Here is an 18580-nt window from a genome sequence, read left to right as displayed (position 1 = left end):
CTTTTTGAAATTATTATTAGCACTGCAATTCTCAACCATAACAAAAGCTATATATCAGCCGCCTAGGAAAAAAGACCGAACATTAAAAAATAATTTGCATAAAACCCAATTGCCAGCATCTCCACTAAAAAGTAATACTTTTTAATATCATTTGGGCAATTTGAAAACAAAGTTTTTTTCTAAAACTATAGAGCTATAAGCAATGTTGCGAATCAAGTGAGAAGTGAACCAAGCCTATTCACATGCGAAAGAATATGAGATACATGGCATTCAACGCTTACGCCGCACACGCAGGCGTAAAAGAAACAGCTGCCGGTGCTGTGCGCAGACATTCTGCTACTCACACACTCGCGCACACACATCCTCACATCGGTTTTCATGCATAGGTTATTCCCGAGTCAAAAAACTCGCAGGAAATCAGCTAGCCGTGAGGCTGGTGTGCCACCACTGGGATCAAATTTTGCATTATTTTTTCTTATTCTTCTTCTTCATCTTCGCCCTCGATTCTACTCACGGGCGGAAGTACGAACCGTCGTGAATAATCGGTATCAGCAGATCGGGCTGCAACGACGAACGACGCTAGTTAGCTAAATACACACTCGCAAAAACTATTTGCAGTGCATGAAGAAATAAGAGCGCGAGTTTTAAAAGGATGCTTATGCCGGCGTATTCGTTAGATTAGTACGCGTACATGAGAAAATTAGACCACACGAGTGTGGGGTTCGCAACACTGGCTGTAAGCAGAAGAAAATAAAAAGATGTCACAAAAAACTAGGCAATTTTATAAGGGTGCCTCAATTGATCGAGAGGAGGTCCAATCGGCACCAAACTTGGGATTTTCAATTTTTGATCACAAACGAACCACATGCCGCATCCACTTTTGGGTTATAGGAACGAGAATGACAATGCAAAATAGTAAGTTAATAACTAGTCTCAGCACTTCCTGGTTCTAAAGTGCCAGTAAAGCAGTAAAAAATAAGGAGTAGTATAAAATGAGTGAAAACCCACGACACTCAAGCACGGATACTGCAAAAAGAACGAATTGTGGAATACAGAAAAAAAATCGTCTGGGCGATATCATAATAAATCAATATACTGGTCACAGTATATTGCATTTTGCAGTAGAAAAATGTCATTTTCCATGACTTTTTCCGACATTGGATTAATACTAATAATTGGATTAATACTACTAATGAATTAATATATATATACTTTGTAACTTGGAACTTGAATAATTTTAAATCGAATTAGAATAAGTTTGTCTGCTGGTTTTATAAAGCAAGAGACATGTTATAAGATGAATTCTGTGTTGTCCACTTTTAGAAGGTTTTGACAGACTCTGTTTCAAAGGCAGTTTGGATTCAACAACAATTTTTACATAACAGGATCATAATCACTGTCACGTAGTGTAATTTTCTTGCAAGATAAATTAATTCATAAACATTTTAGATGCGTTGAGCTGATGATCTATTGAACCTAGCGGCCATAATAAATAACATATTGATTTTCTCCGGGTGGCGCCCTCGATAATATTTCATCTTGCGGTTTTCATCGCCACCGCAATTAAACGCCAGAGGAAGTAAAAATAAACTCCAAATACCTTTTCACTATTCCATTTTACTTGAGGCAAGTAAAATGATTTATACCGTAAATTAATACACTGCCGACTGCTGCGGTGCACTCGGGTCAATCATTCGACGGACTTCATTTTCTGTTGCTCATAGCCGCAGGCAAGCAGATAGACGCCAATATTAATATCAGACGTTAATTACATATGCATGAGATTGGCATCTTTCCTGTTACTATTAGTAAGTACTTAAAATTTCAATTTAAATCTTAAATTTGCAAGTCTGACCAATGAACCGGAACAGGAAAGAATTTTTCACAATTGGAATCACTTCCACGTAGTCGTCGCACCACACACACTCAATTGATGCCCTCCCGCGATCTATGTTGCATCACCGAGCGCCCAGCTGATGGACTGATTCAGTTAATCGAGGAGGAAAAGCAACATAAATCATCTGGTCGTTTTGACGAAGTGAGTGAAATAAATCCGATCCGGGGCGGCCTACGCTGTATCCGATCTAAGAGGAAACTGGGCACCGAGGGAGCATAAAACAAACATCTGAGGCGTGAGTAGCACCGTCAACATGTCGGCAACACGTTCGTAACATCTCAAGAAACGCCGTCTCAGCACCGCCAGCCAGAAACCGAAAACAAACAGATCTCGTGGCGACGGTGGTCACATCATGCAAATCATTCTGACTTATGATTCCCGGGAATATACCACGTCTGTGGCAGTGCATTGTAGATGTTTTGGGATATCGGCACATCGGGGAATCGTTATCACCGCGCCTAAGATAACTGTTGGAGTTTCCACCTACGAAAAGAGTCACGAAATGCGTGCGGCTAGAAAATAAATTGACGAAAAACCACTTCTGAACTGCAATCTGAACCGGATTTTAAAAAGCATCAGTAAACTTCCGAGCGCAGCTGTGCTGGACGATGACGAAAGAATGGCGGTAGAATCAAAACAGAAGGCCGCTTGAAAACGCATTTCCTATATAGTCTTCTTTTTCTATTCGTGAATTCTAGCGCGCGCGGGATACAGCAGAATGCATTTCACTCACCCGTTAAAACTCAAAACATCATAAGATTGGAAATTGGGTCAATGGGATTTCCCTCTCATTTGCCCAACTCGGCATACCCGGATAGCTCAAAGAAAAACGAAATCTCTGCAATTTCAGCGCTCAGGCTATCAACTATTCATAGACACAAATCACTCGAAGTGACGCGTGGCTGTCGAAGAAATCCTCGTCGTTCGCCGTCGGCGTCGGGCGGTTGGCTTGGTCACGTTCCACAGCTCTGGGCGGTGCTTTCAGTATAGGTACAGACTAAGCTAATTGAATGCTGATTTTACAAGCACGCAAATTTGTGGCTTTGCGGAACACAATATGTATCAGGCAAGTGGATATTTCAGAACCTCTGTAGTTAGGCTCTAACCCAAGCAGACCTTCGATGCAGGTTCAAGAACGACGAATGACTTTCTCTTTCTCTCTCACTCTCTTCGTTGGTTTCGGTTTCGTTGTTCCCTTTACAGGCATTATAAAATACGGAAAGCCGTCATAAATATGTTCTCCCATGCTGTAAAAGCACATTTTTCAGCCAAAGGTCAAGTGCAATAAAGTGAGAGCTAATACAGCCTTCCGGTACTAGGAATCACAACTGCATTACAGAGCAGAGTGAGAGCCATTAATATACTATCGATTTTCTCCGGCAGCACCTGTTTTGGTGCAATGAAAGCTTTGACTTCTAGTGCCACTAGCAGGGATTATGAAAGCCTTCAGTTTATCGATCTACCCGACTGTGGACCGGATTTGTGACAGTATTATCCTGTACTGCAAAAGCCGAAATCGGAAATGCGCAGGTTCGAAGTTAATTCCACTGGAAAACTGCAGTCTGACGCGTTTCGCTGCCGCAGCCCTGCAGCGGCAGATCATGGCCACAGCCAATGTCGATTAGATTTCGATTGTGAAAGATAGCTTTCAGTTACATAAAAAAAAGCTCGTTCAATAGATAGAATTCAAAGAAACCACCCCAAGTAGCAATTTAACGTTACCCATCATTGCGCTCTTCAATCTGCGAGTTTCATCAGAACTTCTATCGCCAACTGCCAGCCAGTTGCCATCGCGGAGTGCGGACGGACCTCAATTGCATCGTAAAGAAGAAGGGGCTCGTTTAGTACAAATGGCATAGGAAATTGCAATTATTAGGGTTGCAAAAATACACGAATGGCAGCGCGAAGAGACCGATAAACGGTTGATGAGTTGTTTGCAAACAGTCGCATAAAAAATAAACAAACTGCATTTCGTGCACCAGAGGAATGCGGCCAAAGTATGTGTTAATGAAGAAAAGCAATCACCGCACAAGGCGTAAAATCTAATTTCACTCTTAGCGAAAATGAAACTTTTTTATTAGCCTTTAAGTACACTTTCTATGGAACTATAACAGAAAAGGAGACACCATCACAGGTTTGCTGCAGTTTATGTTGCAGGTCAAACCCACGAAGTTCAACTTGAAAACAGGGTAATTTTTTATTTATTTGTCGTCAATCAGCAGTAAACTCTGTTTTATTACAGTAATTGTTGCGGTTCGCACTTGAATTGAAAAACATTAGTTAGTTGAGATCAAATAGTAAATTTTCTCAGTTCATAGTGGCGTTCATGCATTTTCACACTTAACAAGTAAAATTGAAATTGAATTGCCAGTAGAGGAAAGTAGTGATGTTTATTTTTATTACTATTTTATCATGCCTACCAGCGAGAACTTCAAGCTGTTTGAAAGGTGTTCCACACTATTTGTTGGAACAAACTTTCAATTGTTTTGGTTATAGTCTAGATTGGTTACAACCATAAATGTAAAGGTGTTATGTTGTCTCACTGTTCTGCAATAGGCTCCCCAATAACGAGTAGTGAACGTTGAGACTAATTTTTAAATTGAATCGTTTTTTATTTGTTGTAAAGAATAATTTAAACGTCGTGCTTTGCATTGTGTCTACAATATATCTGACTTGGTTGAAAACTCCATTCATTTCCACTTATCTAATCTTCTAATCTAATATATAAGAATCTTGTCTGTAACCAAAACCAGGCCACTGACAGGACGCACGTGCCACCTATATTACAGCTGGTGCAAGCACCTCATGAACACACAGTTATTCAGGGTAAGCTTTGTTGTGGGCTCAAAAAAGAAAGAGTCCAAAATCGGTGTTAAAAATTCGTGATTCAAGAAGGTGCAGATATTAGTAGGCTGGTTAAAACTCCAGTGCCTCGGTCTATATTAAACAACAGAGTATGCAATGCACAGGGACTGTCACTGTGTGACACTCTGCATCATTCGATGTTTATACGCAAGCGCTCTCTGTCGACAATTTTGTATGTAAAGTTTAATTTAATTTTATAACTATACATAAAATGTTTAACTATGGGTATGAAATGGGGAAGCGGACATAGCTCTAGCCATCCCAAGCCCCTGCCTAGCGCCTCCACGTGGCCATATCTAGAAATACTTCAATTTGTATAATTGAGTAGCCAAGCTAGGGGTGCGGGATCGTGAGTTTAATGGAATTAGGTATTTTTTCTGGTTCCACTTGATTCCTTGGAATTCTCTCTGCGGTACATGCTGCGCAGTTGGCCTGACCGTTGACAAGAAAAATGATTGATTCAAGTAATCGTCATTTTCCAGGATGCCTTCAAGAATTGGCTGCGTTAGTGTGAGATTAGATTAGATCATACATAAATGTTTAACTATGATAAGATAATACAGTTACCAAAGTCCAATTTCGTTAATTGTGCAGCGAATAAATCGTTCCTGAAAGACGGTTCCATCCTCTGGAGTTTTACCCGGTACTACTCAGATAACTGGTCATTCTGCTGATGGAAGAATTCCGTCGATTCTGGGGGTTGGATTCCCATTTACCCACCAAAGAGCTATTGAAGCTATTTATAAGCATACGAAAGCTTATAGCAGCGAAAGGAGGCATACGGTCTGCTGATAGAGATTGCTCATTTGTGACTGTGTTAGTGGTTTGTTTCCTCCAGTTTGAAGAACTCTACAACTATAACAGTACAAACAGTAGAAAACCCACCAACAGCATCAACAAATCATGTGTGCGCAAGGGGTTTCCAGTAATGCGTATAAGTGCGTAGTGATCAAAGATTACTACTACATAATATTTAATAGTATTGTATTATAATTACAATTTCACTACTCTTTTTTTATTTGTATAGTTAACCATGAGATAACAACAAAACGACTACGAATCACGAGTTCAAATTGCGGTACGAAGAAGGCGCCTAAGAGAACCAGCCAACCCAGAGAAAAACCAACTGGAGTAATCCAAAAGAACAAAGACGGCTCTCACTTTCAGCGCGAGCTTTGTTGTGACCTCCTGATCGGGAAGGTGCCGCTCGCAACCATCGACGGCAGCACTTTGCTTCTAAGTTAAGTGACTGTTTTCAAGCAGCTCAAAGAAACGGTAGATATCACATAGCTTTCTGAAAAACAAAACCTATAAATAATGTAACTTTTCACGACAAAAGCAAAAGTCGTAAAACCCAACATATCTGTTACTTGTTGAAAGACGACATATTTCTGTTCGATATCACCCTACAAAAGAAGGAACAAAAAAATCTAACTTCACCAGCAGTTATGATTTACGTTAAATTAGGATTTTTACGATCCAACGATTGAAGTAAAATTTATGCGATAGTGACATCGCCACTCCAAGTATGTCAATGGCCACGGCCTGCGAAACCGCTATCATTAATGACCAATAAATGTTAACATATCTAGCAGCCCCGCAATGAACATTCGAACATGCTAAAAATGTTCACATGGCTTGTCTGATTGTATAATAATTACTGCAAGTCGTAAATTTTTTCATGATCATTATTCTACACACCCCGTAAAACGTGACTCCGTGATTCGTCAAATTCCAATGAGCTCAGTGCTCCGAGCTTCACGGTTCGGCCGGGCAAAGGGATTGCTAGACGTCCAACGTCGCGGAGTAGTTCAGTGATCGTTTTATTTCGGTTACTTTCCGTCAAATTGTAGCATCCATCAGCCGCGGCGATCGAAGCACGGGATTCATAGACTAAACTAGTGATCGACATCGGACCGGGTAAAGTCCGGAAAGTCCGGTCCGATGTCCGGTCCGAAGTCCGATCGGAACGAAATTTTAGAGTCCGATTTTTTATCGGACCGGAACCGGAACGAAGCGTTCCGGAACCGGACCGGACCAGGTCTTCCGTTGAAAGTCCGGAAAAGTCCGGAGCACTTTTGATCGTAAAACTGACCGCAGTGGAAACGATGACTAGGACTTACTTTATATGTTTAAAACTAATTTCCTTTAACTTCCTCAGTATTGAGGAAAGACATAATTTCGCTAGCAGTAATACACTTTCTATTTAAGGCTCCAAAACAAGTCCAACTAATCGATTTATTTTTTAAAAATTAGCGAATATCTGTGGGTCTTAAAACCGAACGTTTCGCAGCATCGGCTCGTGCGCTCGTGCCTTATGATCCCTCAAAATTTAATTTCAAAGAACTAATTTTAAAAGTTATGTAATTATGGCACTTCATCTTCTCGGTAATGCCATAGGTAACCGATATTATGGTCCGACGCTTATGGTCCAATATGAAAGATAACTCATCATAAGTTTCATCAGATTTTTCAAAATTATCGTATAGGTTTGGGTCGAAGAGGCTCAGATTTTCATGAAATTTTGCTTACGAGTATAGGATGTTAACTTTTTAATGAAAACAATATGTTATCCTATTTTCCCAGAAAACTCCACTAGAAATTTTTCGATTTTTTCGAACATCGCTTATTTCGAAAGTTTATAGTTTTAAAATCAAGCATTGCAGAACAATTTTTTTATGAAAATGTAATAAAATTTTCTCAGCAATCCAGGAAAAATATTAGTTGGAACAAGTTTTCCACATGATTTTCTATGACGGTGAAAAATTTTAAGGAAATGTTGGAAAACCCATGATCTAAGTCTTAAGAAATTTTGAAATACAGTGGACTTTCGGAAAAGTTAATGAATAGGTCGGCTAGCTTTTTCGAAATATTACCTTTTCTGAGTAGTCCTAAGAGTCATTGAAAATGATAAACACAAAATCGAAAAATATATTCTCGGATGCAGGATACTTATTTTTAGGTATCTGGAAGTTGTAACGCAAAGAAATATGTAGCAAGATCTTTATGAAATAATGCTTCCCCACGATAAAACTGAACCTTGTCGTGATGTAGGGCTTTTTAACTAATCAGTAAATGAGCAGCGGTCACGTTTACTTCTGAATGTGGGTATATGTCAAAATACTTTTGTAATTTCAAGTGGGACTCGGGGTAAAAATTTACCAAATGTGTCCAGTATGGGAATCTTTGATAATAAATAGATGAATGTTTCTGGGATTCATCTCTATTTATCACAGCTGTCACAAATATCTCCGCAAAATGTTGGATTGATTGGGTCGATCGGGGACTTAGGGTTAGTAAGGGGATGTAAGCGGGTTACCAGATCCGGTTGAATGCCGAAGGACAACTCTACAATGATTACTGGTATAATAATAGAAGTACTTAGGTAGCAGATGGGAAAATTAGGTCAATTCGTGTCGTGTGTTCGAGTCTCGGCTGGGCGATGCTGCTGGATTTTCGCACTGGTCTCGTGGCTGTCCTGTGCTCTGTGGCCGGCCGCGGGGTCTGTCGATGGGGAGGGGTTGAGTCTTAGAGAGACGTTAAAGCCCACAGCTTTACTGCATTAGCTCTTTGTTCTCGAGGGTTGGAAGACGAGTGCGTCTCTATAAAGCTTTATAAGCTACAACTCCTCTCGACTACCGCGAACGTCCGGGTTGTGCTGCGCTCAATTTACTTTGTATCTTGGGACAGTACATAAATGCTGGGGGAATGAAAGATTCAATTTGCCCTGATAAGTTGATAACCGCTAATGCTCCGAAATTTGTCTTTCCTATTAGATCATTTGTGGTTGTTTGAGTTAGAAAATTGAAAGCGGGCTCGCGGTTGAGAATCGGTGTCAGACGGGGCTGACGAATCCTCCACTTCTTCACTATACTACATTTTACAACTCAAGTATGACCGCATTTCAAGGTCAAGACTAAAAACATGAGATTAGTCTAACTCAAGTAGTACAAAAAGTCCAAAGCACATTAACAAATTCGATCTATCATTTTTCTTCTCATCATCATCATCATCATCATCATCATCATCATTATATTTAAAGTATGGCATTCCGGCCTTTGGCAGAGAGAACTTAGAGTCAGTTTGTGGAGTCCGCGCAGGGCCGGAACGCCTCCGCCTGCGGGCATAGGGGTGACGACTATGCTTGGGGTTCTACCTGTGTTTTAGTGGGCGACATTGCCTGTCTCGTCAAGTAGAACTGATGTTTGAGGTCTCCCTGACACTTCGTTAACATTACAAATGGACCCAGCGCAGAGTTTTAAACGGTACTAGCTGACCCGGCAAACTTCGTATTGCCACAAATTAAAATGTGTTGTACATAAATCGTGAATCTGTCACAATCTCGAGTTTAGCAAGTTTCTGAGGAGCTCAACCTAAGATAACTCATTTTGGCAGTAACGTCACTATTTACATTTGCATTTAATTTACAAATTTTCAATTTTTCCTCACAATAAAGTAGAAAACAATCCCCCTGTTACTTAGCCAGATAAAATAAAGCGGATAGCACTTAAATATTCGCCGTGATTGTATAACATTTTGCCGAATACCATTTCGTGAAAAACTTTACGCGGAATGTACCATTTCACGGGAAACCTTTTCATGAAAAGTACCATTTCGATCCTCGGGGTGATCCTCTCCTTACTCGTTGTCGCTCGTCCGGACCCAACTGAAGGAAAGTAATAGAGGTCAGTAGACCTAGGAAAACAAATAAACCTGGGCATAGCTGATTTCTGCGGGCGGCTGCAGAAAGTTTTTGGTGGTCTTGTTATTGTCTGTTATGTTTTAAGGAAGAGTCTAAAATTTCTCGAGTTCGATTAGCTGAGTTTGTATGACAGTTCTTATTCCCCTACCACAGGGGCGAGGGGTCTCAAACCATCATAAAAAAATCCTGCCTGCAAAATCCCCCACATGCCAAATTTGGTTCCATTTGCTTGATTAGTTCTTGAGTTATGAGGAAATTTGTATTTCCTTTGTATGGGAGCCCCCCCTCCTAAAGGGGGGAGGGGTCATAATTCCCCTCCTAAAGACAGGAAGGGTTTCAATGCACCATAAAAAACTCTTATCTCCAAAAATACCCATATGCCAAAGTTTGTTTCATTTGCCTGATCAGTTCTCGAGTTATGAGGAAATATGTATTACATTTGTATAGGAACCTTCTCCTAAAGTGGGAAGGGGTCCTAATTCATCATATAAAAAAATTCTTGCCTCCAAAAACCTTCACATGCCAACTTTAGTTCCATTTGCTTAATTAGTTCTCGAGTTAAAAGGAAAATTGTATTTCATTTGTGTAGGAGAAGTGGGGAGGGGCCCTAATTCCCCTCCTAAAGTGGGGAGGAGTCCTAATTCACCATAGAAAAAAAAATCTTGCCTCCCAAAACCTTCACATGCCGTTACGCGGATTATTTTACCAGTGGCCGGAAGCCATGGGTTTCGTTTCTATTTGCTGTTTGAAGTACTTTTAATAAATCACCTGATCGCATCACTTACCACAGTGAATCCAGATCTGATCATACTCATACTAACACAATCCTTCTTCCCGTGACATTCGTGGAGATGCAGAGGTAAACTCGGACTCATAACAGCGAATGTTGAACTAACAATCCTTTCCTTTCCTAACGATCACAAGGACGTGGCCGACGCCGTTATTGATCTATATACAACTTTATACTACTGCTACTGCTACTGAATTGTTACACATTGACGATAGTCAACTTTCCCGAAATGCTATCTGTGTGGTTCCCTGTGCAACTTCATTAGCTCAGATCAATCACGGAGGTGCAACTACGATGTGTGTGGTCGTTCATGCTCATGCTCATGCTCCCAAAACCTTCACATGCCGAATTTGGTTCCGTTTGCTTGATTAGTTCTCGAGTTATGCAGAAATTTGTGTTTCATTTGTATGGGAGCCCTCCCTCTTAGTGAGGGAAAGGGTCTCTAACCATCATAAGACCTTCCTCGGCCCCAAAAACCCCTACATGTAAATTTTCAAGCCGAACGGTTCAGTAGTTTTCGATTCTGTAAGGAACATACCGACAGACAGAAATCCATTTTTATAGGTATAGAGATTAAGCGACCAGTTGGATAACCCGAAAAAAAGAAAACAAAACGAAAAAAACATCTTTAAAAAATAATACTTAGTTCCTTTCAGTAAATTTAAAATAGTCGGTTTCGTCCCTGCTATTGCTTCTTTTGCATTTAAAATTCAATCTAAGTTTGCGGTTTTCCAAAAATCCTAAGATAAGTATGTGCCCATATTGAACTGTTGCTATAACTGTCCGCTACAAGAGTTTAATTTAATCCCAGTTATGATGAGACCCTGTATTAAACTGTGAAAATGCGTTAGGAATTCAAAAATGAGAAATAAAGATTGAAGGAAAACACAGGTGTGTGAATGAACGCTTTGGATAACCAAAAAATTTAAACTCTCAGAAAAGTTAAGGCAAACATAAACTTTTTAGAGTGTTGCATGGGAGCTAATATTCGCTTAACTTTTCCTAACAATTAACTTTTCAGAGAGTTAACTTTTCCAAGAGTCCACTGTATTTTTTTCTTAGTGTTAGTGTCAAAAATTTCACTGCAGTGATTTTATTTTTCTACAGGAGTTTTCCACCACCGTGGAAAATTTTGAAAAATATGCTGATATGCTTTGATAAATGGCTGAGATTTTGTTCGCCGTTTCATAAAACAAATTGTTCAAGAGCTATAAACTTTTGAAGCAAGTGATGTCCGAGAAAACTGGAAAATTTGATTTAAAATTTCCGGGGAAAATAAAAAATCGCGAATTTAAATTAATTTTCATTAAAATGAGCATAAACTGACGGTTGAAAGACAATTTTTTAATTAAAATCTGACTTTTATGTCTGAAAGTGCACCATTCCATGATGGGTAAGCTACCAAGCACCAGTTAATGGTGCCGCATTTTTCAATTTTTTTAAATGATCCATTTCAGGCCGGTTAGCGTTTAGAAGTTACAGAAGGTTCTACACATTCAAAGCTTTACCTTTGACATTTACCTATTTTTTAAAAATTGGTAAATTTTGCATCCGGACAATTTCGGACTTCCGGACCGGAATCGGACCGGAACCGGAACAGAGCTAAATCGGACCGGAACGAAATCGGACCTAAAAATTTCGTTCCGATTTTTTACCGGACCGGACCGGACCGGAACCCGGACTTCAATTTTCGTTCCGATGTCGAACACTAGACTAAACACATAACTCCACACTTCACACGTTCTGTAAATCTGTTTCGGTAACTCCGAGCGATGCCGGTCGGTACAGTCAGTATTCACCACCATCCATCGGCGAGAGGAAAACATTCGCCCGAGGTAAATGTGGTTGAATCGAGAATGGAATATAAATTACAACATTGAATGAAAACGAAACGGCACATTTCCCCACTCTTCCCGTGCATGGTTTTTCTGCTACCGGAACGGACGATTCCGACAGCTACGGCAGAGGTGTTCAAGTTAGCTGATTGTTTATAGTTTGTATTTTGTAAAAGCACTGTTAATCGTTTGACAAACATTAAAATGTTTGTACTGTGCCAATTTGGAGTCGATAACAACAATACGATACGGTACAGTAGAGAACCCTTACGTGACTTTTGAGGAGCAAACATGTGACAGATTTGTTAAATATTGTCACATGGTTTGACCTCCTTCGGTTGGAGGTAAAATTCGGTAAAAAATGGTCAAGGTGATTACGTTACGGTTGAGTGAACACGAATTCACATAGCCCTCAATATCTGTTGGAAACGAGCTTTCAGCAAGCTTTAAAGCAACTTGCAAAATTAATGAACCACGCTCACCTTCTTTACCGTTTCAGTCATTTATTGTTGAGCATTTTACAAAATTATCGTACAGGTTTATGCCGCAGGATCCCAGAATATCATGAAGTTTTGAACGCGGTCATAGTTTATAGATCTATGAACAAAAACAATACTTTAAAAAATCGAGTTTTCCTGTTTCTACTCTGAAAACCTCTGGAAAACTCTGAGATCTCCGATCCATTTTGAACGATAGTTTAGAAAAATGCCCTGCTGCTTAACTTTTACTACGTTTTATTTATAAACATTGGCCGCGTGTTAACTTAATATAGATGGAAGTCCTCAATAGCCGAACAGCCTCTATTTACAGATACAGACACAAAAACAAAAGAACGTGGGACAAAACGTGGGATAAAAGTAAAATGTAAGATTTTGGAGTGTACCAATTGAATGATAATAAAACATGCAAAGTCTATCCATTATTCAATATTATTAAACTAATTCGCCCAATTGAAGAAAATCGAGAAAATTTCATTAAATTGTACATATTTTAATACCGAAATGGGTAGTATTTCTAAATGTCGACTTGAAAAAGAGGTTAAACAGCTTAAATTTGATATGAAAATATAGAAGAAGGAAAAATATTTTTATAATCGACGGACAGAATGGTAAAAGAAAGTCTGAAACAAAGGTGTTCTCCTGGGAGATCGAGTATCTCCTGGGAGACAAGGCATAAAGGGAAAAATCAGAAAATTAGGGTAGAATCATTGACGCTTATTAAGTTTGTATAACGTTCCTCTTTACCAAAGCTGGGGGATACGCGGATCGAACCAAGCTATATTGGGCTCGATTACTCGATCGATCCGTGGATGCCCTGCTTGGGTAATGAGGAACGTTATACAACCTTAAAAAGCGTTGCTTCAATGACCGTTCCTTATCTAATTTTCCACTTTTTCCCGTTTACGTCCTGTCTCCCCTGAGATACAATGTATAACAACAAAAAATTGCCGTTGTAATGGTACATATTTTGAAAAATATATAAAAGAAAAATATTCACCGCCTTTCGAAAAATTGCTTGACAAAACATCTAATACAACTTTTGTGAAGACAAGTGGCTATTTCGATATTGATTCGTATGTAACAAAAGATCGTGCTTTAATCGTTTAATTATGAAAATGGATAATATGAGGCGGTGTAAATATTCCACGCATTTTTAAAAGATTTTGAATAACATTTTTAAAAGGTTACTTTAAATTATATTAATGATCATTTGGGATACTTATAAGCTTCGACAAATGAACTCATATATTATTTTTGTCCACGACCTTCTCAAAAGTTTATTTTAAGCACGAAAACGGTGCAATAGAACACTGGTGATAGACTTTTTTAACGAAACCAGATTATACTAAAGAGCAATAGACATACAGGGCAAGACCAATCGTTAGATTTACGGATATAATTCCAGAACAAGAAATAATATTACCGTGCCACTAAAAATAGTAAATTTATAAGCAAGAAAACAATTCTCTGTCTGTTCACGGTTTACGGACTGTTCCTACCCATTGATGGAGTTGAGCTAGATAGTTGGAATCCTGTGCTCTCGTCTGTCTGTATGTCTGTCTGTCTGTCTGTCTGTATGACCCCTTTAGACTCGGAATACGGAAACTGAACCGATCGGTTGCTTGCAGGGGTTTTTGGGGCCGGGGAAGGTTTTTATGATGGTTCGAGACCCTTCCCCTCTCTGGAAGGGGGGCTCCCATACAAATGAAACACTATTTTCTATCATAACTCGAGAACTAATCATGCAAATGGAACTAAATTTAGTATATGGGGGTTAGGAGGCAGGATTTGTTTTCTATGGTGATTCGAGGTCTCTTCCCATTCTAGGAGTGGGGGGGCTCTCATACAAATGGAATGAAACTTTTCGCATAACTCAGGAACTAATCAAGCAAATAGAACGAAATTTGGCATGTGAAAGATTTTGAAGGCCAGAAATGTTTCTATGGTGGTTCGAGACCCCTCCCCTTCCTGAAAGGCGGGGTTGTCATAAAAAAGTAACAAAAATTTCTGCAAAACTCGAGAACTAATCAAGCAAGTGGAACCAAATTTTGCATGTGGAAGTTTTTGAAGGCAGACATGTTTCTATGATGGTCCGAGATTCCACCCCCCTATGGAAGGAGAAGGCTTTCATAGAAATGAAACCGACATTTCTGCATAACTCGAGAACGAGTCAAGCAAATGGAACCAAATTTGGCATGGTTGGGTTTTGAGAGACAGGATTATTTTCTATTGTGATCGGGACTCCTCCCCTTTCTGGAAGTAGGAGCTCCCATACAAAAGAAACAGAAATTTCTGCATAACTCAAGAACTAATCAAGCAAATAGAAGCCAGTTTCGCATGTGAAAATTTTTGAAGGCCAGAAATGTTTCTATCTTTGTCCCCCATCTTTGTCAGCCCAGATGATGCATCAACTTTTCAGCAATATATGGGAAACCGCAACTTTTTCGGTGGACTGGATGCAGGGCATATTGGTCAAAGTCCCTAAGCAAGGAGACCTAACTGAATGCGGTAACTGGCGTGGCAACACGTTGCTCTGTATTACTCTCAAACTACTCTGTAAGGTAATCCTCAACCGGATCCAGGAGAAGATCGACGCTGCTCTCCAGCGGCAGCAAGCAGGATTCCGTGCTGACCGATCATGTGTAGATCGTATCACAACGCTCCGCATTATATTGGAGCAGATCAACGAATTCCAGGACTCTCGTCTGCTGGTGTTCGTTGACTTCGTAAAGGCGTTCGACCGACTCAACCACGAAGATGGAGCAGCTAAAAGACCTCGACCTAGCCGACGACATAGTCTTGCTCGCACAACGCCGAAACGATATGCAGAGCAAGTTAGTTGACCTCTCCGAGAGCTCCCAGGCAACAGGTCTCACAGTCAATGTAGCAAAAACTAAGTCTATGGTAGTCAACACTGACAATTCCACCAACTTCACAGTAGCGGGACAACAAGTTGAGCAGGTAGGCGCCTTTCAATATCTTGGTAGCCAGACAACGCCCGATTGTGGTACCAAAAGTGATATAGCCACACGGATATGGAAGGCCAGGGGTACCTTTGCAGGTCTGCGAAACATTTGGAGCTCAAACCAGATCACTTTACGTACTAAAACCCGAATCCGTACTGCTGTATGCCTGCGAAACGTGGTGCGTCTCAGCGGAGACAACACAAAAACTGCAGGTATTTATTAATTGGTACCTGCGGCTGCGATATATCATTCGTGCTTGGTGGCCTGACAACTGAATATCAAATGAGGAACTCCATCGTCGGTATCATCAACGGCCGATAGCCATAGAAATTCGTGAACGTAGGTGGAAGTGGATCGGACACACCTTGAGGAAAGGAGTGAACGAAGTCTGCAGAGAAGCACTCGACTGGAATCCACAAGAACAGCGTAGAAGAGGCAGACCCAGAGGCTCATGGCGACGCAGCTTAGCCAACGACATCCGGGCTGTAAACGCAAACCTGTCCTGGCGACAAGTAAAAGCCATGGCTGGTAACCGTCAGCAGTGGAGTTCTCTGATTTCATCCCTTTGCTCTGCCGGACCTGCGGACATGGACACAAAAGTAAGTAAGAAATGTTTCAATGGTGGTTCGAGAACCCTCCACCATTTGGAAGCGGGGGTGGGGGGGTGTCATACAAATGTAATAGAAATTTCTGCATAACTCAAAAACTAATCAAGCAAATGGAACTAAATTTGGCATGTGGGGTTTTTGAAGGCAAGAAATGATTCTATGGTGGTTCGAGACCCCTCCCCCCATCTGGAAGCAACGGGGGGGCTCACATACAAATGAAACACAACTTTCAACCTAACATCCCAAGCAACAATAGGAGTTTTATTGTACTCTTATGGTGGTCTTCAAGACCAATTTTGGTCTTAAATGCCATAATAAGAGTGTAATAAAACCCAAATTGTTACTTGGGATAAGAATTATCCAGATAACTAAGATACAAAATGTGCATTCTTGGGTAAGAAGAATGTTCTTATAGAAGTTTGGACCCCTCCGTAGTCAAGAAAGAGGGATGCTTAAACTACTCTCAATACTATATTGTGCACAAGAAGTTGTTATTGTTGTTTAGTATAGTAGGACTTTTTATTTAGCACAAGAAGTTATTCTATGGTTGTACAAGAAAAAATTACATACATAGTTGCAGGATACGGCGTAGTTTGAAGATACTGGGGTACTAGTACTTCACAAAAAAGTGCTAAACTTAACTTATACTTTGAGTACATATTAAATTTATAATTTAAGTCATTTAGCTCAATTTGTCAGGTAAGCTAGTGGGTAATAAAACCAACAACTTTTTTGAGATGTAGGCTCCATACTTGATATGGAGTAAAAAGGACACTTCCGAAGAAGTTAAGCCTAAAGAATACAAGAACCCCGCAATCGCAGAGCAGATGCGCTTAACTTTCAGGTTCAGAGTTACAAAAGCGGCAGGTTGCGGATACCTTACCTTACCAATATTCTTTGATAAAATATAGAATAGGCCAATGCCTGGTTAAGAGTCCCGTGTGTAGTTCACTTTGAGTTAAGTCGAGAATTTTTAGCAACTGCTGGATTTGGGTAGATAAACTGTTTAGCTTGTCTACAACAATGTGTTTGAATTCAGCAGGAAACTATTTCTAGCTTTTCCCACATCAGTAATTCGCTTTTTACAGCGGATGTGGAGGTGTCAATAAATTGCTGAGGCGATCCAAGATAAATTCTTGCTAAGTTGTCAGCACATGAATTGCCCTCGATTCCGCAGTGACCGCGAACCTAAAGTAGTGGGATGTTGTTTTAGCGGCAGAGTTCCCTCAATACTGTGCTGCACTCATTCGGTTACTAATTTGCCAGTCGGTTGCCAGTCCAAACTAATTTGGACACGCATTTATGAAACTTGAGCTTAGGCTGTCCGTAAAGATACCGATTTTTGAATGCATATGCACTTGTTTCAAGCATATTTTTGCACAAATGTAAATTACATATACAAATGCTTAAAACACGTGGATCAGGATCAGCGTGGATATTTCCCTATCGTTCGTCAAACGTAATGTTGGTTTGAATCTGTACCCCCTATCAAACCATCAAATTTCTCTTAAGCAGTGCTTAGCAACTCTGTATCTCTAAGTTTTCATTCACGTTTTCAAGAACCACTCGCGTACCGCAAGGAAGCAATATCGGACCACTACTTTTCTCGCTGTACTTTGATGATAAACTCAAGCTATTTTAAAACAGCTACCAATGAATTGCGATAAACTGCAGAAACTCATCAACAGGTTTAATATCAATATACAGAGCAGTTCGGTAGTTAGTTCTATCAGAAAGTAATAGCATCGTTATCTAATACTAGACCAGCGAATTCAACGAAAGTATGTTATCAAGAATCTAGAAGTTCTTGTGGGTGGCAGACTTACGTTGCAAGTTTAGTACTGCCTAAAAGCTGCATACTATATTGTGGTACACTCAATTATTGAAAGAACTATGGGCTCCACACCCTTACACTGTAATCTGCTCCGGTGGATTTTTTCAAAGACGTCCATGAAAATCGGAAACATGTACATCACTAAAACCACCCACCAGGTTTCTGTATTACCCATAAAATCTCTCCGCGAGTGAATAGCACGGCGGTGGTCTGCATGCAAAACCTCCAAAAAGTGCCGACTGTGGTCATATCGACTAATTTAAACCTGTCTCTCTAGAGAATCATTTATCGCTATAGCCCTCTATGTTTTAACGCTTCAGCCGGCATAAGCCAGTGTGCGCTGCCCCGCGATCACGCAAAATGCAATTTTAAATCCACTCGATTTACATATATATACCGCAAATGTTTGTAGCTTTTCGAGCAAAAACGCGCTTTTTGTTCACTGGTGTTTGCACGCTTTTTTGCAGTAACACAGACACATGCTGGAGGATTCCACGGAACTCGTCATGTTCGGTTAGCTTGGATCTGGTGAGCAAAAGTCACGCCAACAACCGTGGACGACACCGAGAGCGATTCGTACACA

Source organism: Sabethes cyaneus, chromosome 2 (assembly GCF_943734655.1).
Source record: "Sabethes cyaneus chromosome 2, idSabCyanKW18_F2, whole genome shotgun sequence".
NCBI lineage: Eukaryota > Metazoa > Arthropoda > Insecta > Diptera > Culicidae > Sabethes > Sabethes cyaneus.
Note: the sequence above shows the minus strand (reverse complement) of the source record.